Source organism: Chaetodon auriga, chromosome 1 (genome assembly GCF_051107435.1).
Source record: "Chaetodon auriga isolate fChaAug3 chromosome 1, fChaAug3.hap1, whole genome shotgun sequence".
In the NCBI taxonomy this organism is placed as follows: Eukaryota; Metazoa; Chordata; class Actinopteri; order Chaetodontiformes; family Chaetodontidae; genus Chaetodon; species Chaetodon auriga.
The window spans coordinates 21,788,725-21,814,790 of NC_135074.1; the positions used below are offsets into that span (position 1 = coordinate 21,788,725).

At 41.3% G+C, this 26,066-nt stretch overlaps 1 protein-coding gene across 2 annotated transcripts in view; it reads right to left on the reverse strand.

Annotated features, from left to right (window-relative positions):
- The window catches only part of ankrd11 (ankyrin repeat domain 11), a 97,790-nt gene that overhangs the window by 64,486 nt on the left and 7,238 nt on the right, over window positions 1-26,066 (reverse strand). For both annotated transcript variants that reach the window (XM_076729837.1, XM_076729828.1), the window contains exon 2: window positions 6,618-6,697. The gene's annotated coding sequence lies outside the window, so the exon portion shown is untranslated. The remainder of the gene's footprint in view (window positions 1-6,617; window positions 6,698-26,066) is intronic.

Below are 26,066 nucleotides of genomic sequence, written 5' to 3' on the forward strand. Positions count from 1 at the left end.
AACCAGATGCCTTCCTCACATAAACAAATCAGTCCATTATCGCTGCCATTATGGCCAGAAACTGTAGAGTAGAGATCTTAGTTGCTCTCTGCACTCATTCAGTCTTTAATAGCCCTTTGCATGGTTTTGACTGTCTTCCTAGAAAAAGAGGCCTATTGACTAGCATTGCAGTCTCTTACAGCGAACGACCAGAGCCGAGTTTCCTGAAGAAACTTGACACACAGTCAAACATATGGTTAAATTCAGCTATTCAAACTGGCCGCTAATTGCAGATGAGCTCTTTCACACTGATGTGGACACTAAACTATAGGCAGAATGGGCCCCATTGTTATATCTGCCCACTGTCTTCAAGTGGATTGGAGCATCAGCAAGGCAAAGAAAGAATGATGAGACCTTTATAAAAATATATAACTTCAGTAAACATGCCACTTTTCAAAACCTGTGACCCCCTCGAGCAGAACGCTAATCTTTGTTTGACCTGCTGTATGTCTGCAGTCATTTTTTACTTACTTAACGTGTTATTAAAAATCCCAATGCTACAAATGGCAACTGATTCTTGTAAACTATGTTGACAGATCTGTTAAAGTATGTGCCTTTCTGAGTGAGATCTGAGATCAACTGAGAGCTGGAAAACATGAATAAGATTTGTATTTGTTCACACCATCAACAACACCCAACATTTGTATTAGTGCACAACATCCACTGGGGCTTGATGAGGGCTGTTGGATGCGGCTGGATGAGGGTTACAGGATGGACAAACAAAACCAAACAGTGTAAGGAGGGAGGGCTACTTCAATGTTATCTTATCCTCCCCCACCTTGGATAAGGGCCTAGCAGCTCTAAAATTAGCCATCACATCTAAACACAGTCTTTGGTGTAGCAACTACTCTTTGATGGGAACTTGGCTCATGGCTGATGCACTGAAAACAAACTCAAGCCCATCTCCAACTACAGAGATGAAGCCAAGATAGTATACAAATGCAAACTAGAGACACAGTCCTTGATGGCCTTCATTTTTAAATTGGAAGCATGTGGATGAAGCTCTTGTCAGAAAATGACATTGAAGGAGCTCACTACAACAGCAGAAAAAAAGGTATAGATCATCAATATTATGTGTAGGGTACGGGAACAACGTATTCAGCAATTTTCCCCAACACTATTATAATAATATTAGCATATTGTGTGAATGTTTTTTATCAAGAAAAAAAAAGTGCATTCCAAGCAAACATACTTTATAAATATCAAAATAGGGTACACAGGTTGCCTAGTCATGTTGAACGCATACGAGTTAAACCAGAACAATAATATATGATAAACATTTCTTATGAATACAATCCACCTAATCTGTATTTTACTGCTAAAGTTAAAAAAAAAAAAACTGCCATGACAAGAGTTTTGTGAAGATGAATTAATCATTTGAGTGAGCCACGCTGCGAAAAAAGAAAGAAAAGGAAGAGCTGCAGTGCATATATAGAAGTGATGTTTAAGATTAATTAGAATCACAAGAAGAGAGGGGAGCGGATGTGACTGAACAAGGAGACTGTGACATGAAACAGGCTATTTCTTTTAAAAAATGCAGGGTTCCAGTCGATGACGGAATAAGTAGATAGTGGAATACATGGCAATTCATAGACCACCAACATTATAAAGCAGCAGTGAGTCTAAATCAGTCTAACCATCAGGTACAGATCCTGTTTGTGCGTGCGTGTATTAACATGTACTTAAGCTTGTGGAAAACAGTGATTGGGAAGCAACCATGACCTCCCAGGAAGAGTAGAAAAAAAAGTCTTGATGAAAGCAAACCAACATCCTGTGTGCATGGCTGTACAGTGACACTAGTCTCAATAGCAGATACTGGACTATTCTTATACACACGTTTAACCACATTATTTGTGTTGATATTTAGACAACAGGAGGGGCTTACATGCTATGAAAGAAATGTTTACAGTATCAGAACTTGTTGGTCATTCTCTGTCTTTGTTAATATTGCCAGTTAGGTTTGCAATGATAGATGGTTTTTACGGCTCTTATACATATATGTTTGCTTAACACTGATACAAATAACCAAAACCCTGAAGAATAATAAACAAGAAAAAAATGCCCAACATAACGTACTGTGTTCAAATACAGTATGAACTACAATAACTGTTACAGCACTGTGTCTATTTGAGACAAGCAATCCAAGAGACAAAAAACTGAATATGCTTCGGGCCTGATCATAGGCATGCTATTGAAATATCTTACAAATTTGGATAAAATCAGAATAACAAACATATGTTGTGGGCACATTATTTACTACATGTGGTAAATGGGAACATGAATACTGCTCATACCCCTAACAACAAATGTCTTCTGGTCCTGAGCTGCTTCCCTTCTTTATCATTTCCATACTGAAATGCTTTTTGGTCTCTCAGCAGTGAAATTCCCACCTCCTCATATGAAAAAATAAAGAAACAAAGAGAAAACCTTGGACTCAATGCTGCAAGATGTTGTACATAAAACTGCCGCCATACACTGCTATTTATCCTTTTCACTCTCACGCCTACGAATTACTTCTAGTCACACAGAGTGCTAACTGGTCTGAACCTCCATTACACAGAGCACACTGGCCTCCCACTCCCACCCTACGAACAGTGGCAGACTGCCAGGTGGGGAAGAGCGTGTGTGTATGTGTGTGTGGTCGAACTGCACAGGACACTGGCACAAAAACACGGAATTAGGGAGTACTTACAAACCATCTCGCTACCTGTCAACCTTGAGAAATTTGACAAGGAACTCTAACACTCCTCAAAAGAACTCTAACCTTCTGTGTCACCACTGGGCATGCTGATGTGAAACCCTTGGGCAAGCAATAATGCATAGTACTGCATTCCCTTGCTTCCCATCTCCCTGAAACTGTACGACTTACGGCAGACCTCAAATTCCTCTGCCTAAGATGTGAGCTCCCTGCCATTCAGTTTGCTATTAGCGTATTTCACCGCACTCCATGCCACAGTGCCTCGCCTGTTCCCTGCAAACAGACTCCTTCTATACGGCATCAGTATGCAGTCTGCCTGAGGGGGAGGAGGAGGAGCAGCAGAGGGGAGGAAGAAGGGAAGGCTGGGAAAACAAAGCCTCTATAGTCGTCTCTCCAGCCGGGCCAGGCCGAGCCGCACTAGCGGGGGCAAGTTATGTAATGTGACTGGCAGGGCCCACTTCCCTGTTCAGAGCTGCTGCACACACTAATCCCCACTGAGGAACAAGCCCTGCTTTGGAGGAGGAGGACGAGGAGGAGGAGGAGGAGGAGGAAAGAAGGGGAACTGTGAGGGAACCAGTGGCGAAGGTGTGATTACAAGAATTTTAGCCTTTCATCTGCACCAAATCGAACACACAGATGCCTCCCATCTCGGCTCCTTCGCTGAAAGATAACAGTCGGAATGATATCAGCACTGCTGATGGCCGGCTACAGCTAGAGCTGTGATGGAGGGATTTTTTCTTACCGCTGTGAAAAAGCAGCATATCCCTGCAGTTTGGCTGTTTACAGGAGATTTAGTCAAATAAAGCCATCATGATAAATCCAACACTGAATGTCTTCTGTGAATATGCATTTTTCTGTGTTGAAATGAGTTAATGGTGTTGGTGTAGCTAGCCGTCCACTGTCAGTCCCATGATGCCTTCCAGTGAGTCTACTGACGAATGAGAGGTTGTGTTCCTCACTAGGCATTTGAGTGGCAGCTCTCATCTCAAATGCATTGCCCAATGGAATAACATGAGTTTTATCCTATTCTATGAATACATAAACAAATAAATTGTGGCGATTACTGTAATGATCTCAACCCCGCAGATGGCATCACATGACCCTGGTCATGCAGTTAATGTCACAGCCGTAGTTACAGCATTAAAGGAGACACAACTTTCACACAAAAAGTCTGTGTATGACATGCTACGATGACACAAACTCAACACACTTCAGCTACTCATGCCAGAATATTTGTGGCCAGTAAATAAAAAGTGGTCATAGTTCACACAAGACCTGGGTCATAACTGTGGTTCCACTATACATTTATACCAGATATTTATAATAATTGTATGTGTTAAACATGGATGTCCCATCTACAGTGTCGAACTTATACTAGAGATTCAGTGAAGGAGCCAGTGTAAACGTTCTGCTTCAGTGTGGTAGGACCTCTTGTGTTATAAAAACTTAATGCTTATTATGTAACAGCTTCTGCTCTAAGATCTTATTCAAGTGTTTCTGCAACAGATCAGAAGAATGTATGTGTGAAAGGGCTTCTGGTCACCACTAATGTCTACCACACTAGTACATTATAGCGGCTCTGTTCACGCTTTCACGCCAAAGCAGAGCATTGTCAAACCCACACTGAACCAAGATAGGGAGCAGGTAGACAGATCTGGCATGAGCGTAATGAGGCTGAGAGGAAGTGGCACCAAGGCAGTCACATAGTGAAACAGAAACACAGAGTGAAGAAAAGGACAAGCGATCAACAGGCACCTCAGTCAGTTCAGCTAACCATGGAGACCAGGTGGAGGATTTAAAGCAGTTAAAAATAAAAGTCTGATTCTGATTTACTTAGCTGCTTGCCTGGAAACCATGTGACTGGCATCACATGAGGAGAGGGAGGAGGAGAGTGGCAGAGGGTTTGTGTGCATGTGTCCAGCCCGCATAGGCACACACGCACACAGCATGTACTCTACTGCTGGCACCATAAGAAGCTTTGTGATCAGTTTCCTTGGTTTCCACCGACAGTAAGCAGATATAGGCAGCTCGGAGAGGTAAGCAGTAGCAGCTCTTGTTGCACAGCCACAGGCACACAGACACAAGCGGGGCGGGTGGGAGGAGAGTAAGAGTCAGAGACAGAGGGAGAGAGATGAATTGTGCAGATGAATCCATCTTCCTATTAATTGCAATGTTTACTTTAATGATTCAGTATCTAAGGCTTTTCTCAGTTAATGTCAATATCTGCGCTAAACGGTATGCGGTTATTTGTGGCTGGCTATGGGGACCTGCCACAATTTACAGGAGTGTCACGACACGAGGTGGTTTACTGCCTCCAGCTATCTCGTTGCCAATCTCGAGATCACATGTATGTTAGGGGTAGACTCATACTAAGTACTGCATACAAATATCTGATTTCAAAAAGTCACTTGAGATACATGGCTCAGAATTATTATGGTGAAAAATACAGTTAAATGGACATGAAATGGACATGCTTCTCTTGAAATGTTAATCGCACACTGCTCAATATGGTAGTCAGCAAGTCAGCCCACTTTTAAGTCTATTAAACTAAGGTAAAAGGGGAACATCATCCTAATCTGGAAACCTCTGCTGTTTCAGACAACAATTAGCAATTTATTTTGGAACCCAGTGACTGAACGAGAAACCATATGGACTAACTCCTCTCTGCAGTGAATGCAATCCATGATTGCAACCTTTGAGTAAAAGCTAGGCAGCATGTTTGTTGACAAACATTTCAACAGTTATTTCCGTCATCAAGCTGTGACTTGTATACAATGGCAATAGTTTTATTATACATCTGAATGTCACAAAAATTAGTGTTTACTACTCTGCACAGATCAAAGTGGTTCTGGGTTTATAATCTAGAATTTTACATGATGAAGACTTTCAGCTACAGTCACATTCACTGACAGATGTATTTGTGTGAGTGCAATACATGTGTGAGTGAGACAGAGAGAGTAATGGAGGGCTTTTGTTGGACACATGCTAGTTCTGCACTACAGAAGCTGTGACCTACTTTTTACAGCCTCTAACACACACACACACGCACGCACGCACAAACACACACACACACACACACACACACACACACACACACACACACACACACACACACACACACACACACACAAAGGGACAGGAAAGCAGAGGTTAGGCATGCACTAAGCCCCATTCTTAATACATGCATTCCAGTGGATAGAGTTCAATGCTGCTGCGTTTTCAGCCTGCCTGTTGGTACAAGCAACTCCTGCATACGCGGTCTCCTGCATGACCGACAATAAAGGGTAGAGCCTGATGCTTGTAGTATGTAAGAAGCTATGTATGCAAGTACACCCAAGCACAGACAATCTTTCTGGTTAAAAACACAAAGACGAAAAAATAAAACACTCCACACTGGCTGTTTGCTTTAAAAAGAGGTTCTTCAGCTGCCCAATGCTCCATTATTGCAATGCTGTCATTTACTAAGTTTAAGAAATTACGAATACGTGAGATCAAAATACAGGTTTCCATGTGTCACATGGTTGACACCAACATAACCTCCACTTCACAAAGCTTTAAAACTTGAGAGGAGATGATATTCAATACATGGAAAATTAAGTTTACACTGAAATGTAAACATATGAAGGATGCTAAAAATATAAAAGGTGTAAATGTGACATTTATACCGCGCACGCGCGCGCACACGCACACACACACACACACACAATATTGTACAACATACCATGTATTATGATGCCAACACAAGCAGATAAAGAAAAAATAGCCAAAAAAATATCTTTTTAGAAACACATCCTGAACCAATAGCGTTTCAATGAAAACAGCTTTGTAAGGGCACAGCCTGATGGTTATATTTTCATAAAGATGTTATTTGTCAACATACCGATTCCATGGCTGTGGGAGAATGTCAGTGGGCTAAAATCCAACTAGAAAAACACCTGCCGCTGCAGAGTGCACAGAATCCTGAAAAACAAGATGAAAAACAACCAAGCATTAATTACTGGAACAGCAGAAGCAGTTTCACATTGCTTACGATGGATGGGTATTTGGGTGGATGCAGAGGGTCATGTTTCTCCTCCCAGAAGCGGTTCTCCCACAGTTGTCTGGCGAGCTGAAAAAGGCCTATGCAAGTATGGGATACAGGGACTCTGACATGCAGTGAGGCACTTGGCCTCCTTTTCGTTCCCTCAAACCAACATTGGGCACTTCACACCCCATCTTCATCCAAAATGAACCGGCTCTACACCCAGTCCCTGCGCTCCTATATGATCATGATGTATCACAAACCTGAACTTTGTCTTACATTGAATCATATGTAACGAGCCCACATCTCTCCTGCCCCCGATTATCAGTTTACCAACAATGATGGGCTGATGTGTGATGATTAAGATTAAGATACCCCTCATATACAATATAGAAAAAAGTATTTTTTCGTGATAGAGCATGAAAACATATGACAAATGGTACCAGCTGTACATTCTGTAGATTCGACTTTCAATTCAACCCCAATACACAGCCTATATTTTGTGATGTCTGGCAAAGAGATGAAAACACATTAATTTAGTGAAGTCAACAAGCCAATTAGCACTGAACAATTGCTCAAGGCTTCGAGTATGATAGAAAAAAACATATGGTGGTCTATTTGTGTAGGCAACTTAAGTGTATAAATGATGCTCTCCTTGCAAATTGGAAGTTTAATTGGAAAAGTTCCATAAATTCAAAAAACTGTCCACAATGGACCAGTGTACAAACATGTTTATTCAACTGCATTCATACTGAACTCATATAGATATCTGATTACAGCTAAATTGATGTGTTTCTCTTGCAATATTCACTGCAACACTCAACACTTAGTCAGCAAGTCATCACACTGAGGTCTACTAAACTTAAGTGAAGGCGGAGGAAAACTCAGATAAAAAAAATGTATGAAATGACATGATGACATTTCTGGGACGTGAAAGCATGGTCGCGATTGCAATTAACAGATTCAGCAAGAAATTCACAAGTTTCACTTTCCTTTTTTAATGTATGCTGCAGTTTTGTTATAGAAGTAGGATTTAAATCTATGGATGCCCAAGTTATCCAAGCCTGTAAGTCTATCTGTGAGGAACTGCTCAAAGTGATTCTCGTCTAGGTAAGGTAACGAAAGGCTGTGGACAATAATAATAATGTCTATAATATTTATCTGTGTCATCATGGACTGGAAAAGCAGCAAACATACCAGTCCTGCTCATGTTCCTAACCTTCCTGGCTGGTTGCCCTTCCCCCAGTCCCCTCCCAACTATGAGGACAAGGATTTATCAGGATTTAGGAGGCAGGACATGGGGGGGGGGGGGGGGGGTTAGGCCCAGTGTTGGGCTAAACTGGTGACATTCCAGTGATTATGGGACCCCCCTTCCTGATTTGAACCCACATTTGTTCCATCAATCTGCTTTTTCATGCATCACAAGGGGAATGACGACCAAAAATCAGTAGCTATCAGCTTTAACACCGTTTAAAAAGACATTACTTACAAGAGAACTGCAGTTTACCCTCCAATCGACATATACAAAAATCTCTAAGTGCTTATTTATTATTTGTAAGTGTTCATCTCTATCTCTGCTATGGAATAATATCAAATAAGACCTGTGTGGAGGGTTTTAACGGATAGAGTACAAAGGCTGATAGCACAGGCAGGGTGGCAGGTGGGTACAGAGGACAGGATTAAGGCCAGACCTCACTGGGTTGGCCTAAGTGGTAAGGAGGATGATGGTTAGATGCGTATTTGTGTTTGTACTGGAGTGGAACCTGTGGGGCTTTCCCAGCGGGAAGCACAGGATTGACGGATTGTAATAATCCAGCCAGGAAGCAGAACACTACCCTCCCAACAGAGTTTTGGAGACAGCATACAGATAATCCCCCTTGATGATCACCTACAAAAACTGTCTAGAGGCACAGATTTAACCAAGAATTGTTTACTGTAAAAAGCACCATGGCTACGCCAACAGGTATAACACTGAGAACAACTCCAGAAACTTTGGTTGACCATGGTTAGTCTCGAAATTAGAGCTAGCCAAGGAGGCATAAGCAATATGTTTTTCTTTTGTAACAAAATAATTTAATACACAGTTTAAGTGGTATACTATTTCCTAGCAAAGACACACTGGCAAGGAAACCAGAGCGGAAAGAAAAAAAAATATAATAATTTCTATATAAAAATTTCTACTTTGACAACAACCGTCTTGAAGTGAAACATGTGGAGCTACTTCAAGCAGGAAAGCTGATCACCCGCTCTCTATTTCAGTGACAACTTCACAGGTGCACCAAGTCCCTTAAGTGTGGCTGATGGCTGAAAATTGCACTTAAAGTTTGATATTTTGTTATTACAGAGGAAGAAGAAAGGCTGAGCTTATCCTCAGTAAGTTTTTTTATCCATACAATAGATCCAGACTGACACCAGTTCACTGAACTACCCTTTACTGTGAGTGCACTTTCAAAACACTTCTCTCCATGGTAGCAAGAAGACAACATACAAGACACATTCCTCCGCCCCCAATAACTGAGATACTATAGGTAACATCACAGATAGCCGAGGTGCAGAAATATGCACCGAGAGCCAGTTGCACCAGTTCTTCCAAAGATCAAAGTTGGGCTAGTTAAAACATACATGTTTACTGTTGCCAACATCAGAATTGGGCTGGCTGTGTCACAACATTTCAGTAACTTTGTGAAACAGATAATCTGGCATTTACACCCACTTAACACAGTCATTGGTCAGCTGTGCAGAGGTGAGAGAAGCCAGTGTATGAACTTCTCCTCTAAGATCTCTTTTTAGTTCTTTACACAACAACTTCTGTCAGCTTTTATGTGTACAACTAAGTGCAACACTATGGATGCCTTCCAGAAGAAACTGGTGCTATTTTCCTCATATTTAGAACAATACTGTGTCTCTCCCTCCCTATGACAGCAGGCTTTTCACTCTGCCTTCGAGTGTGGCTGCTCAGAACACACTACACACACTTCTGCTTTCCAATGAGCTTGGACAACAAATTCCCCTGGGAATGTGGTACTTGTATTTACTCAAATGGTAAAGATCTCATTGCCAAATAATAGTAGTAAAACTAAGTTTCAACAAAATATATTTTCATGAATATATATATCAACTAAAAAATGACTATATCATTGTTGGTCTCTGGACTTGCATCCTTCAGTTGTTTCCATCAGCATTACTGGTAGGAAGTGTCACAGAACTGTGTTGAGCAAGAAATTTCCAACTAACCCAATATGTTTACAGAGCTGGAGTGGTTGCTCACTGGGTGGCATTGACAGGCTCCTTAGTAACGGCTGCTTCTTAGCTAATTAGTTTTCATTAAACTACACCAGGAGAGAACGAGGGGACAACAAATATGTGTAGTATTCACACCAAAACGGCCAAAAAGACATATTTACACAAAAAATTAATTACATCCTCAATCAGATTAGTCACTAGACAGATAAAACAAATGCATGCATTTTCAATGTAATCTATATGATCTTATATCAGTGGAGAGACTAATGCAGTGGAGCTGATAAAAAGGTCAAACCCCTGCCTAAAGTTGGGCTCCATTTAAGACAGCCTCATGTCAAAAGCACAGCCTCCACACTGTGTGGAGCTGAGGCCAAACATTCAGCATTACCATGCATAATTACAGCAAATTCACATCACCATGACAACATATCTGCATATTGAATTCTTCTGCATGTTCACTGGACACGTCGCTGTTATCTAACAGCTGAAATATCAGCAGTGTGTTTTAGAGCACTTAACTAAGCTCGTCACAACGCTGGAGGTGTTGCCATAATGGTGAGGAGCACAACAGTTGCAACAGGTAAGTTACCGCATGTGTGTAGTCAAGGGAGCTGCCCGACAAGCTCTGCAAAACACTGCTGTAAGTGAGAGCCGGTGAGACCAACCCTGGTTTTCACAGAGAGCTTCAGCAAGCATCAGAGGGTGTCTTTGATGCTGACGGACACGATAGTAGACAGGGATAAATCTCTTCACTGGAGCTCAAAGAATGGCATTGCACTAGAGTGACTGAAACATTTTGGTTGCAGCAAAGCAGAACCTATTGCAACCTGGCTTTACTGAAATGTTGAAATAGCTGTATCAGTATTGCAAATGTCCCACTATATTCAACTACATCTGGAGGCACCTGTGTGCTCCAGTATCCAACCTGCATCATTATTGTATCAGGCTTGTATGACTTCAGCTGACACAGAGGAGATTGGGAGAGGAAGACTTTCAATATTAAGGAAATGTGTAATTGGTTATACAGACACACCAAAACCTGCGCACAGCTAACAAGACCTCCGGGTGGACAAAAACAATACAATGGGGAGACTGCTGGTTCCACATGCATGACCAGTGGTGACACATGAGGTTTGCGTTTGTGTGTGTGTGTGTGTGTGTGTGTGTGTGTGTGTGTGTGTGTACACAACAGAGGGAGAGCTCCCCTGGGTACTGTGGGATTAAGGAGGAGACAGGGGCTCTAATGCTGGTTTCAGGACATAGGCATCTTTTGTCCTGCTTCTCTGTCAACTGGCATCTAATTACAGGAACAGCTTCCATTTCCACAAACTGGTATCACTGCTGCTTCTATATGTGAAATCTGGACCATACAACACAAATACACTGGTGTGCCCCAAGGGTGACAGAGCACCTCTCCAGTCAGGCCTGTGTCTGGCTGTCCTATCAGAGAACAGATCAGAGCCAGTTGAAAGGTAACCTGGAACAACACACTGACCTCTGTCTGATTCCATAAAGCGTGGCCTCATACACATCATGCAGGGACATCAAGTCACGCTCACACTGCAGTCTTTGCAGCACAGCACATCATCTCTAACAAAGTTCACAGGCTAGCTGGATTTTGTGGAGTTCATATACAGGACACCATTAGAAATGCTATCACAGAATCTCAGCTAGACAAAACTACTATGTAGTACTGCTGGGTTTGATGAAATAAAGGATTTTTACCCACAGTAGCCTGGAGGCACACTTCAGTAATACTACATTCACTCTAAGCTGTGTTGTTTGCTGTCCAATCAATGGCAGCATAGTAAAAACAAGTTAAGGTCTAATCAGTCAAAACAGTCTAAGGCTTTGTTCAGACTGACTTTAGCCCTGTGTGGGAAAAAAAGAAAAAAAAAAAAAACCCACAGTGCCTCTCTTTCAATGTGATGCAGAAGAACACAGGGCTGTCCATTTACCTCGCGATCATTGTGACGAAAGTTAAAATAACTGCTGGCTACTGATGTTATAAAAAAATCTGTGCAGTGTTTTGGCATCTGATAAGATAAACAGATAAATGGATAACCTCAAACTCATAGATTGTACTATTCAAACTGGACTTCCTGAATCGTATTTTACTGTCTCACTAGCACCTGAAACAACACCCTCCCATCAACGTAGCCCCTTACAATATTTAAACATACAACTGTTTTTGATCTGAAATCCCACTAGATCAATACAAAGACAAGCGATTACTGACACTATTATATATTTCACTGAATTAAGTTAAGTTAATCACTTGCCTTCAGTGTTCATATTCTTTTCATTTAAAAATAGAGTAGCAAAGAATGTGTTCATAAATAAGGTTTCAGAGCAAAAGCAATCTGTCAGTCTTCATTTACATGACATTTAAACATTTATGAGACTGTCCAACTAGCCCAGAAGAGAAAAAGAAAAGAGCCAACGAGGGAGTAAGACAGATGGAAATGAAAATATATATAATGAAATGTTTTCAGTTTGACAAACAAGTTTACATTCTTTAATTTTATAGTGAAAAAAATCACACATTAAAATGCCATTACACTATAAAATGATGTATTAAACACATAACGTCTTAGTCTGATGGAGGGTAAAGTGCCTATAGTATCTGGAGGGTTGGCTGTCACTAGAGAGCTCAGTGATGTCAATGATGAACCCATCCCATTATAAAGTCTGAGCACTAAACCAAATAAACAATAAGGAGCAACAGCAGCTCAATATAACAGCCTGGGTTCGGCCTGCAGTATGTCAAAGCATCAGGTATCAGAGCTTATTGTAATATCTTCACTAATTAGATTCAGTCATCTGCTCTTCTATGCTCAAACACTGGAGGGGAAATCTGACACTGGAGGGTGTGGGGAGACAGCTGGGGGTAGGGGGGAGATGGGCCAGGGGGAGGAGAGAGAAAAAGAGATGCACACCACACCTCTCCTCTTCAAAAACATCTACATTATTGATAACGCCTGGCTTCTGCAGGGAGGGACCAGAGCACACTGATCCTCCATATCAAAAGCATGAGCAACCAACACAGACAGCACACTGGCAGCTCTATCTAAATCAGTTTACCTTAAGACCAAACGCACTAGTATGAGATAAAGCATCAGCACAGAAGACGGCACTGAGAGGTAATAAAAAGCAAACGCAGTAGAGAGGATGAGAGGGGGTGAACGAGGGAGCAGGGAGTTAGGAAAAAAACTCTCGAGAAAACAAAGATAAAAAGGTGAATCTGTCAGATGGTTGGGATGGGAGGATGCTAGCCGAACAACAAACCTGCTAAATAAAAGCCTGATATTAAATGACGGCAGAGAGCTGAAGGGAGGAGGAGGAGAAGGGAGGGGGTAAGGGCTGCAATGAGAAGGCAGCAGCAGCACTTGTGACACAGTTAGCGACAGCGCTTGTTTGTTCGGCGCCGCCATGCCGCGGCGAGCTCAGCTCAATCGCTCAGCTCCACTTGCTACGAATCTTCTGCTGTTGTCAAGGTAACGAGCTCTCCGGGCTGGGGGAAAAAAAAAAAAACTCTTCACATTGAAAAGATGTCTTTTCAAATGCCGGCCTCAACCTGAAGCTCGCATGCGCTCTCAAAATACAGCCTGTGCAACTGAAGGTATCTTCTGCTTGGCTGTGCAGCTAAGACAAACGCTGTTCCTTTTTCCAATGAATGTTAACATTACCAGTCCACAACACTGAGGGTTTCCTCTGAGGTAGCTGGAATGAAAATGAAGGATAGCAATGACAACACAGTATTTAGAAAATTCACAGAAATGCTGTTTAGAGTTGCCTCATTACGATTAATCGATTAAAATTAATCATAGGCCTCATAAACAACACAAAAGCTAAACCAAAAAGTCTCTTGTCTCCCAAGAAATATTCTATCTGACTTGGTGAAGCATTCATGAACTTGCACCCAGTTACTCATCACAGGGACTCATAATACAAATAAAGATATAAACCACAAAGCATGTGAGTTGTGTTCATGTATTATGGCCAATTACAGCTTGGACTGGGAGAAAAAAAGTGCACTTCAGCAAGAGTTGCTGCGGGTTAAGTCCTAAAGTCTGTTACAGTGTGATAACGTCCAATCTAAAGATTATTTAAGAAACTTTTTCCACTCTTAAAATGAGTATGCAACATTATTGGAGCTAACAAGTAATACAATGGAGCTCCATCATCAACCTCTAGTGATGCACTAGCATTCTAAGTCCAAAATACGGTGCTAAAGCATATTAGCATACAGCTTTAGCGCACAGTAAACATAATATCATGGCATTATACTCACTATTATATCACCAACCTAGCCAGAAGCACCCAGGACTATTACCAAATCTGATTCCAATACACAAACAAACTGACAGGACCCAAAATTCAACTTTTGAAGTGATATCATTTTTCTCTCGGACAAATTCCAACAAAATCTTTTCACAAATATATTCAGCAGTCATCTTACAGATTTCTATTTTCAGACCACGGACTATAGTGAAGTGATCATTTAACCTTCTATGGCTGTAGGACAACACTTTCCTATAATGCTTGAGATCATTGTTTCATTTCAACGTACAGCTTCTTTCCTGCTCTTTAAAATCGTATTGTATATGGTTATACTCATGCGTACAACAAGACAACTAATGTTAAGACAAATCAGGTCCACGTTTGTGAAGTCACATCAGAGGCCAATCTATGAGGTATCAGTTCTTCAATATCTAATAAGTTAGAATATATCATGTAATGTGTTAAACGTCAAAAACAACGACACTGTCCATCACAAGTCACCAGAGTCCAAGGCTGCTTATTCCAGCAATCTAACACAGAGAGGAATTTATCAAGTAACAATGATATGAAAATAAGAGGAGCAAACAAGGCATCCTCAGTTTAGAGGTACCTTGCTAATATATCTTCATCTCTTTTGTAATGACTTCTTTTGAGAATGTACTTTCACGATTATCAGACACATTTTCTGTCAAGGACTGCTCAAACAACACACCAATCTTTTCTGCACTCACGCTGCAGCTATTGAAAAGGTAAAAGCAATGCCACCGAACAGTTGCTCTAAGCTAGTGGTGTTAATGTCACATATGCCCGTGTCACACACTGAACCTGGAACACTGCCGGTATCAAATTTATGTGTCAAGTCCAAAGCAGGCTTGCCTGTAAGATGCACACCAAAGCAGCCTCTCCTATTATTTTCTACATAAACCTACACATCAGTGTCAACAAGGTGTGGGTGGACTTGCTGCCCTGCAACAGAATAAGCCACTGTCCTATTTTACAGCATAAACAGCAGCTGACGCTCCAAAAACAGCAGCATTTCTCTTCAGATGTGCTCTCTCAATCGGCACACATCCCATCTAGTCTACCCTGGATTTCTTCTCATTAGGCGATATGGAAAATAACATAACAGAGCGTTCCGATTTCCCATACAAGCGGCCTAAATAATGGATCTTACTACCCATGAGTTGTCAAAGCACCCCTTTCAATAGCTTTGGTCCATGACTATTAGATATTATTAGATTACATATACTCCTAAATATTTTCAGGTAAACACACAAGCACACGCGCACACACACACAGGCTTTTAGTCTATCCATCCGTCCATGTCTTTTCACGCACACAGAACTGAACACAATCACACCATCTTTTCTGCAGCAAAGAAATGCCACCTGGAAACAGAGTCCTATACCATGGAACTGAGCACTGAGTTACTGAAATGTGCTAATTTCTTGATAACAAATGGCTTTTTATCACTTGCTCAGCTGATGTAGGCTAATGTCACTTACCTAGTTCAAAGCAACCAATGCTTTATACTTGTCTTCCTTACACACATAGACACACCTATCCTCGATCAACATATTGCATATTGGGCTAAAGACCTGCTCTAATTGCCAAAATGTGGGCAAAAAAACAAAACAAAACAAAGCCTAGAATGGTAGATTATATTTGAGTACCAATGTTTCATTCAACCAGCTTGCATTTATTATTCAATGTTTTTAACAATGGCAGTATACAGTAAGTGAAGGCCAGCCAGCCTATTCACTGACACTGATTTGATTTTCTATCAAGAAAGCTTGCTCAGTCATTCAGCCTCACACACAACCTGAGCATTTCCACAGTTCTGCCATTTGTCATTTTCTGTTGCCATGGTTGCAGGGAAAGACAGTGCTCTATGAATATTGGAAATGGAGGAGTAGCAGCACATGGTACATTATCGACATAAACACCCGCACATGCTCTAACACCACAAGTTGACTGTGTTGGTTCTGAATGCCTGCGGCCATCCGTTCACCCACACAATTCTCAGCCAGTTAAAATGTAGGCATTTAATAAATATCTCCTGCTGACACACATCATCTCCACATATACTAAATCATTTATCCAGCTATGAAGCCAGCTATCGAGTTCCACAAAGGGATGTGAAACTCACAGTTATCAATGCATATTCTGTGGTTTTCAAAATACAACACGCATCTTTACAATAACTAGCCAACATGATCAGAAAGATTATGAGACAGTACGGATTAAAAGTGTAGATGTGATATAGTGTAGTGTGGCACACCTAATCCAGCTTGTTTCATGTGCGAGTGTATGCGCATCATGCATGATGCCACTGTCACCTTGACGAGGAGCCATTTCAGACCTTCCTCATATTCTGCTGGGCTTGACTGTCAGTGCCCTTCTTGCCCCGTTTGACAGGCTGGAGCCACACACCGACACTCCTGAGCTCCTCTCTGAGATTGCTCTTTTCGTCCTCATTGGAAAGCTGTTCAAATGCCAGAGTGGGGTATGCACGAATTAAACCAGTGTGAAACTATTGCAAAGTACGCTGAGTGGGGGGATTGCTACGGCAGTCTGTGATTATGCACGTATATGATAAGACGGAACAACCCTCTAAAGAGATGTCACTGACAGTACACCTGCGATGTGCCAACTGAGGCTATCAGAGTGTACTTGAGTTTCAACTATGAACACTGATTGCCAATGAAGGCTGTATACGATGAACATACACACACCCAGAAGATATGAGTGTTGTGTATGTTGCTTTTTTATCTCACTCCTTGGAGGGGAAAGAAATATCACAAGGGTCTGCTGCAGAGGGCTTTGATATACAGATAAAAAGCAACTGACAATGACCGCAGCCATGTGCACACAAGGGCAGAAAAATACAATACCCTGGTCAATCTAATTTAATACAAATATCTAATAAACATTTTCTGTCTAAAGCAAAAAAATGTTATATTAAATGCTATTTACACAATGAGACCAGGGCATTAGTGGTAGTATTACAACAGAGGGAAGCATATTCGAAGATGCAGATGGTTTGCAAGTACAAATGTTCTGAAATAGGGGTTTCAGTTGCGGTTAATTTTGCTTCCTATAACCTGACAGCTATTAACTGGTAGCTAATCTGTTAATTTTGCGCTGAGGAACACACTGGACTGCAGCTCCCAGACAAATGTGAAAAATTCCAGTCAAAATCTGCTTATTTTCCCAAGTGACAAATAGAATTGAGCAAGAGCGCTGCAGCCATGCAAAGGGCTGCAATGTAATCCCTCCATGCATTTGTGCACCATCAATGTATGTCCACTAAGTGTTTGATTTTACCACAGACAAGTTCTGGTTGTTGTTCTAAGTCTGACAATATTAGGGAAAGGATCCCTACAGAGACAGAGCAAGATCCTTTTTGTTTAATCAGAAGCAGCAGCTAGATCACTCATGCCAAAGCCACCAGACTCCACTTACAGAAACAGTAATTTTATCACCCTAAAACAAAACACTTATTTCAAATTCAACAGACACAAAATAAAACACACTAAAACTGTCTTGGTTCATCTTTCTACTATTCCAACAATCACCACCAGCTCTTGTTTGGTCAAATTAAATCCTTCATTCACGAAATCAAGAAAGGAGTGAGAGAGAGAGTGCAGACATCAGCGAGGCAACAGGGAATATTTTCACATTTAATTGGGGAATTATTTTCACTGGACATTCATGTCCCTCCAGTCACAAAATGTTGCAATTTTCTTCCCGGGTAAAAAACTAAACTGCAATTATCAATAACAGACCCTGGTCCCATTCGGCATTGATGAAGTGACAGGTAGTTGTGGTGTAGCTTTCGTTTGTGCCAGTTGTCCAGCAGTCAGCAGTCAGACCTTGTTTGTCTGCCCTGGATATCTTGACTTTTAGCTCAAGTGTTTCTCAATGCTTTTAGTCACTGTAGCTCTCTATAGCATAATGGACTCAGGCTCAAGGTACCGAACCAGCTCTTTGAATGCCTCATCCTCTACCATACTGATTACCAGCACATGGGCCTCAATGATAGGCCACATCAACTATATGATGGCCTCAGATTGAAGTGCGTCACACTGTGCGTGTGTGCGTGTGTGTGTGTGTGTGTGTGTGTGTGTGCAAATTAACCTATAGACTGACATGTACAACCGGTCAGAAATATTCTCTGTGGTTAACCAATTAACAGTAAATGATTGACATCCCTATTCCAAAATCATGTACGTTTTGTTTCAGCAGAATCTAAATTTCTTCTCTTAAAGCATAAATCTTTGTACCCGTGACAGTAAAGAAAAGCCCTCAGCATCAAAAAAAAGAGGGCTGGATACGTACTGATGCGCAGCACAACTGTACAAGCAGACAGAAGTAGCAGAGTATCTGTTCATGAGACAGATGATGATGATGATGATTATTATTATTATTATTATTGTTGTTATTATTATTGTCATCTTTTACACAGTCAGGTATACAGATTCTACTTTGAAAAAGAAAACATGATGGCACTCAGTGTTGGCCACATTAAGCTTAGGCATGAGAATCTACCAGCAGAGAGAACTACTTGCTTACAATAAATATGCATATTTACATTTGGCACAACAGAAAAGACATGTATAGTAAATTATCCTGCATTACTTTACACAAAAGTGCAGCACACTAAAAGCAGAAAAACACCAAGGCCGTTAGTGTGTGCGCATAATTTACTATGATTTTTGTCAAAGGAGGAAACAAGGCAAACAGTTAGGTCCAACGCCCTTAGCTTCCTGCAAGCAGTGCTTCCTGAGGAACCAGGGCTACTGCATAGAGGTGGAGAAGGAGGGGGAGACTGTTAGAGAGTGAGGGGAGACGAGCATGCAAGGATGCAATAAACAAACCTATTGCTGAGCTCTGAAATGTAAAGATGGGTAGGGAGAGGGTGGCAGATAGAAAGAGGGAGCAGAGGAGGAGAGAGAACAGAGGTGCCGGTGGGCGGAAAGACAGAGGACAAGGGGAGAGTCGAGCCAAGTGTGTGAGGGAGCAGCATAACAGTGCGCCAGAGGGCTGAGTTCAGCAGACAATCTAATCTGTCCAAGACTCACAGAGGGTGATATGATGAAATTTAACAGATATGTTGCACATGAGTACAATGACCGTGTGTGTTTGTGTGTTTGTGCAAAACAGCTATGTGGAGTATGTGTATATTGCCATAACCACACCTGGATAAATCAATGGAAACATTCAGGAAAAATATGCAGGGCTGGCAGGCAGAGGAAAAGTCCAACAGACAGGGGATATTACTCATTTGTATGTTGATGGACCAAAAACCCCACTGCCCCATTCAACCAACCCAAATTTAGCCCAGTATTACTAAATAATTAACTAGGAAACACATCCATAATAGAACAGCTGTAGTTTTAAACAGATTTCAATGCTGAACCCTTCTGCAAAGGAAAGGTTCTTTCTCAAATGTTGGCCAGCGTAGCCACATGATACTATGTAGTAGATCAAAACCATGGGGCACTTAATGAGGCATGAACCAAAACATAACCTCTGACAAATATGGTGGGAAATGGCAGAATATGTACACATTTAAAGCTCAAGGGATCTGTGTTTTCCCATTATTTAGACCAATTCATTCCCTAATACTGAAGACTTGAGAGCTGGCTCCAAAAAAGGCCATTTGAATGTGAGTCCAATTCATCCAAGTCAAGATATTGTTTTTAGGTAGTCTTTGCTGCACGTCTTCCAGGTACCAAAGTGACATTCATGATGAGATATTATTTGTCAAGTGTGCAAGTGTGATTTTCTGACACTACTCACCATGAATGTAATCATTTTTGGCAGCTGACTCAACTCATATGTCAAAGTTACCCCCCAGCACTAGATCGCACCAATGTGGAAAACTAAAAACAAAACTGTATTACCACAAAATTACCATGTAAAGCAACTTTCATGCTCCTACAAGTTAACTGTGTAGTGCACAGAGAGGAAAATAAAGAAATGGTACCTGCAAACTAGAAAAAAATAGATTCAAAATTAAAAACAGCTTTGCTTCAGGAACAGCACCAGCAGTAACAACATATACACAATGTGTAGTACATACACTAAACCACGCAAAAAACATTAGAACGATACTCAAACTGCTTACCCTTTTCTAAGAAAACTGTACATTCAAAGAGGCTATGCAGTGATTGTGGGTGAGAACTGGCTTTGCATAAGTAATGAGGAGGAATAAAAGACTGTCCTACATCCACGCCAGAGATTACACTGCTGGCTGCTGTTTCTATAAAAAGATCCACTGCAGGGAGTATGAGTGACACAAGCACACACGCAGCCACACACACACCCTAACAAACACACAGATGGGCACAAAAACAAGGCAGTATATTTATAGGGAAGAAGGTTCTAGTATCAAAAGAACTTTAAAGATCAGTGTCTGGTTAACTCTTGTCACCCAATCACAGATCTGTGACTATTCCAAGCCTTGGCAGACGTACACAGTAAAATGCTGGAAAGATTATTGGTAGCTCCAGGCCAACTTAAAATGTCTTCTATATTTCCTGTTCTCCTATTTTCCACTTCTCATTTAGACAGCGTCCGTAACAGGCAAAACAAATACCTCAGTGAAGAGTCTTCACAATGTGACACAGGAACACAATGTGGATGTACAAGCCTTGAGACACGGGCCAAACACATACCAGGCTGTGGCTTTAAGAAGTGCTCCGTGCTGCCACATATTCAGGAGGGAAAGTCCCTGTGCAGGCTGACTGAAGATGATGTGATTTTCCACTCCCTGCTGACTGCTCTGGTTAAACACAAAAGCCAATTGCTATCCCTGCACCAAAAAAAGGGTTAAGACATCTTGCTTTCACCTTGTCTGAGACTTAGTCAGAATATTCTGGACATGGACATGGAAAAATGTTGAGGCCTGTGATGGTTATTTTTAAGTTTATTTTATTTTTAAATTTAGTCTGTTGACTATTTTTTTTTAAAAGATTAAGTGACCAATTGTTTTATCAGAAGATGAGCACTGCCAATCAAAATTTCCAGTTGTCCAAGGCGACGTCCTCAAACTGCTAATTTTGTTTTATAGTCCCACAGATTTTCAAGTCGCAATGAATTACAACAGAGAAAGCAACAAATATTGAATAATACAAATACAGTGCTGACATTTTCACTCATCCTCTACCTAGCTGTGTTTAAGATTCTCTATTCACAAGGGATGGGCGCTTTTAGCCACATAGTTGGTCAGATGAAAACATCCTGCAAAGATTTGTGTGCATGAAAAGTGACATTCAGCTGTACTGTCAATTGATCAGTTTGATAAATGAGATATCGCATCATGACTGTCACTCTTTACTGTAAAATCAAAAGGAGCATCAAACTGTATTTACATTGGAGTGGCTTTCAAGCTACAGCAATCGAAAAAAAGAGAAACGTGCGTGAACTAAAATTGATAACACCTTGTGTCTTGCCATATGGTTTCTTATGCCTTTGCTTCAGATTATCTACCATCCTGCAGGTTCACTTCATTAGCACTGATTTTATTTTTTCAATCATTTAAAATGTCCCATTGCTTAGGTCCATGCATGGCAGCATGGAGTTTGAAGCACAAGAAACTTAACATTTCAAATTTTGACTACTTAAGCATGTAAACCCTTCAAGCCTCTTCCACTATGTAGTTATAACAAAGGAGGTTAAAAAACAAAACAAACAAACACATGTTTACATCTGACATTGGTTAAACAGCAACAATGACAACGCAAAACAAGTCTGAAAACCCATATTTAACCTCTTAGAGGTGGCCTTCCATCAACACCGCTCACAACAGGAAATTAAGATTTTCAATCAGTCTCTCCAGAGTGAATACACTGAGGAGGTGGAAACTTCCTAAAAATGCTGTTGCCCAATTTTCAGCTTTTCAAAGACATGATCAAGTAAAGCATGCTGCCAATACTTTATAGCAGATACTGTACTTCTTGCATATTAGCATCAACATCTTGCTCTCTTTGATCGCATTAAGTATAAATAGGCATGATCACACAATACAGATGTTTTTCCTGACAAAAAATCATTCAGGCCTTGTTATCAGGTAGTACACTTGCAATCAAACATTCTTATATTCACGCTGATATATGCCAACATAAAAACAAAATCAAGATATGAAAATACTAGTACTGCAAGACTTTCTATACCAAAACATACACAAGCAACATCATAGATTTAAAGGCAAGTTCTATCTATCCACTCCCCCACACTGGGGCCAAGATGCACAAATTTGTTGCTTACCAACGACCAAAACACTGCAAAACAGAGTCACTTGGTTTTCTATTATTTGGGTGTTTTTGAGTAAACAATGAACATTTACAAAACAATATATATACATAGATAAAACACTTTTGAGCACAGACCTCTCTTAGGCCACAGAGACAATGGGATGGCTTATTTTGCCATTGCACAAGTGTATTCATAGTTCATGTGGTGATGGAATCATGATCAACCCTCGAGGTGCCATTATTGTTGAAGGGTTGACATGCTCCTGACCTCTTCTGGGTAGTCCCAGCTGTTATCTAATGCTTGGCATTGTCACTGGCAATCTTTAAGTGTGAGCACTTGAACAAAATGTCACTGTGGCCAACGTTTCAACAAAAGTTTTGTTCAATCTAAGATGCCTTCCATAGAAACAACTTCTAGTTGGTGGCTAGGCTAACATTAGCTTGGTACACAAACTGCATTCAAACAATGCAAGGAAATGCATCCGTGTGAGCATTTTGCTACAGGCACCAGTGAAAAGATTAATAAGAGCCAATAATACCAGTTAAAGTCATTGATCCTATAGTTTCAAGACGCATCAGAAGCCAAAACACTGCACAGCTGTTTATAGTGCTTGGAGTCTTCTATGATTTTGGAAAGTCCCCACGAGAACACCCATTTATCGTCCATCTCAATGATCACAAGTACACAGCTGATCTACGCCATTTATTTTACAAAGTATTCTGCCTGGAACATCAGCTTGACCATATGTGACCAACCAACACAGCATTTTTGCCTGATGATTTTGATTTGTGCGTTATAAAAGCTCAGCCACAGTCAAGTTTTCTGTTCGTTTTTTGCTACCAATGCAGTGGCCTCATTGAAATTAATGAGAGGGCTGCAGTTTTTGATGCAGTGCTACTGCCAGTCTGAACATGACTTTAACACAGTTCCCAAAATGCCTCTCAATCAATGTCATATGCACACCTCTGAGGACATCCAAGTTATCCTGGAAAGCTGGATGAACTCAGAAAAATGACACACTGGCCTCATTTGTCTGAACTACAGTTTGTGTCTGAAGCCCCTAATGAGTTACAGAACAGGCTTCTTCTACCAGCCAATAGCACAATATGACCTCCATTACAGTGAGCCAGGAACAAGAACTTGAAACTCAACAGCCCATACAGGCATCATAAATAAGCCTTGATAAAGAACTCAGACAAGTAAATCATCTGTCTGAAGGCAATTACCCACAAAATAAGAGGGAGGCAAAGCACAAAAAGCAGCATCAACAATAACAGCACAGTGCTGTTAAAACGGACACTGGGATGAATCACAACCTCTTTATAGCCACCAGCCTGGTTGTAAAGACAGAAAAGAGCTGAGTGGTGAAAATGCATGTACTGGTCAAAAAGGGTGCTTAGATCCTTTGTGTTAAGTATACTGGCCCACAGCATGCTGGGGGGAAAACAAAGTATGGCTGCACGTATTGGTGAGCAGGGGCATGGGCCCCGACTGACGGACCTCATCTCTTTGGTATTTAGGTATGCCTTTGCTTTTCATTCACATCCCACCCGCACAAGCACGGAGGCCCATCTCCCCACAGTCCTCCCCTCCCCCCTTCCTGTTGTTGCATTTCAATGTAAATGGTTGGATGAATGGCTGCAGCTGGCCCATCAAAAGGCCAGCCCCACTGAAGGGCCTTGGTGATTGAGATTCAGCCAGGCCATACCACCTCTGCCCCTCCCCCACCCAGCACTTTGTCCTAACACCCTTACCCCCTGTCTCAGCTTATAGCTTATGCCCAACATGAAGAGGCCGGCTGGGCACAAGAGGTCTTAAGGAAAACTGATAAAGCTGTTTGCCTCTGAGCACAACAGTAGTCAGCATGAAGCAATTTCTCAAAGTGGCAATAAATCCTAGACATATTTTATTTATCTCAGGGTGACAAAGGTTGGTTATGGACAAGACACAAAATCCTATTCCATCTCCACTGTGATGGGGCACAGAAGAGACAGAACTGCTTTCACAGAAGTGTATCACGTTTTCCATCAGACTGACTTCACTCCTCTATATAGATGCCATGTTGGAATATGTATATCACATTTACCATCAAATTGACACCATTCTTCTGTGAGAATGCCATGTTGGAAAAGGGGGTGGACACTGCAATGGGGAAAAATCTGTAATCTAATCTGACTGCTAAAGAGTGTTGCTTCAGTTCCATAATAGCAATACTGCATAAACAACAGTGTTAAGACACTCCTTTGGGACACCCCATGCTCGAACACTGACAAACAAAGCTTCTGAGTTCCAGTAAGATACTTTGGTACTAGCAGTGTTGTGTACCCACCACCAAATTGTTGCTGAACCTGCAATAAGCACTGGCAGGTCTGGTCTAACCAGTTGATAGAGTAAAACTGAACCAACAAACAACGATTAAAATGTCACAACATAGCTTCAGACCAGCTCCATACCTCAATAACACCAAACTATTCTGCCCTATTCTGCCAGCAAGAACTGCAATGGTCACTTGACAATAAAAGTCTTACGCAATTACACTCAGTGAAGACTGCAGCTGTGAAAAGCTAGAAAGCTGTGGAGCTAGCACAGACAGAAAATAGCACCAGAAAAGATCTAACTCTCTCACTTTCACTCTCAGACTTATCGCTGTGATGTGTGCACTATGTTTGGTTACACGTCTCATTAGGAGATTAAAAACAAACATATGGGTGGGCCACCTTATCTTTAGACAGGCATGGAAAAATCTTAAAAATGGTCTTATGCTTGAGGAGCAGCAGGTAAATAAGTGCAGGCAAGCAAGCCTGCTTGTCATTTTCCCTGTGTGTCAGCAACAGGCTGAACAGACCAGAACAGCCGAGCCCTGAGGGACACACCACTCAGACTGTCTCTGCCATCAGCTCCCGGACCTGGCCGACTAACCTCAGAACATTTCCAATGCCACGTATGGATAATACATCATTCCATGCAGCCTCCCGCTCAGCAGCACATGCAATCAAAACACCAACTGTTGTCTCCACATTTGCACCACGCCAATTCCTGCTTGCCTAGAGTGAGGCACGCAGCCATTTACCTAACGGCTTTACCTGCTCAGGTTCCCTGCGTCTATGCATGGAACACAGGTATAGATGTGAGGGTGCTTTTTATAGCCAAGACTTTCACCTATTATCAGTCCTCCTTAAGATAAACCCTTGACTCCTATCTTGAATCTCAACAGTAGCATGTCTATGACAAATGTGTTACCTAATAAAGCTACTATGAAGATGTGTTGGTATAAGGGAACAAATTAAATCAGCAATTAATAAATTCACTTGTGGAGTCCACAGCGTGAAACAATCGTGACTCGAACTGGCTGAGTATCTTTGGGGAAATTCAGAATCAAACTGAAAGCGTAATTAAACAGAACCCAATAGGCCTACACAGATGTCTCAGAAATACCCTTTCAACGTTACATCAGTACTACTGCTTTTTATGATCTTCAAAAAAACAGATGTTTACTGTAAGAACCTTACTGTAAGAAAC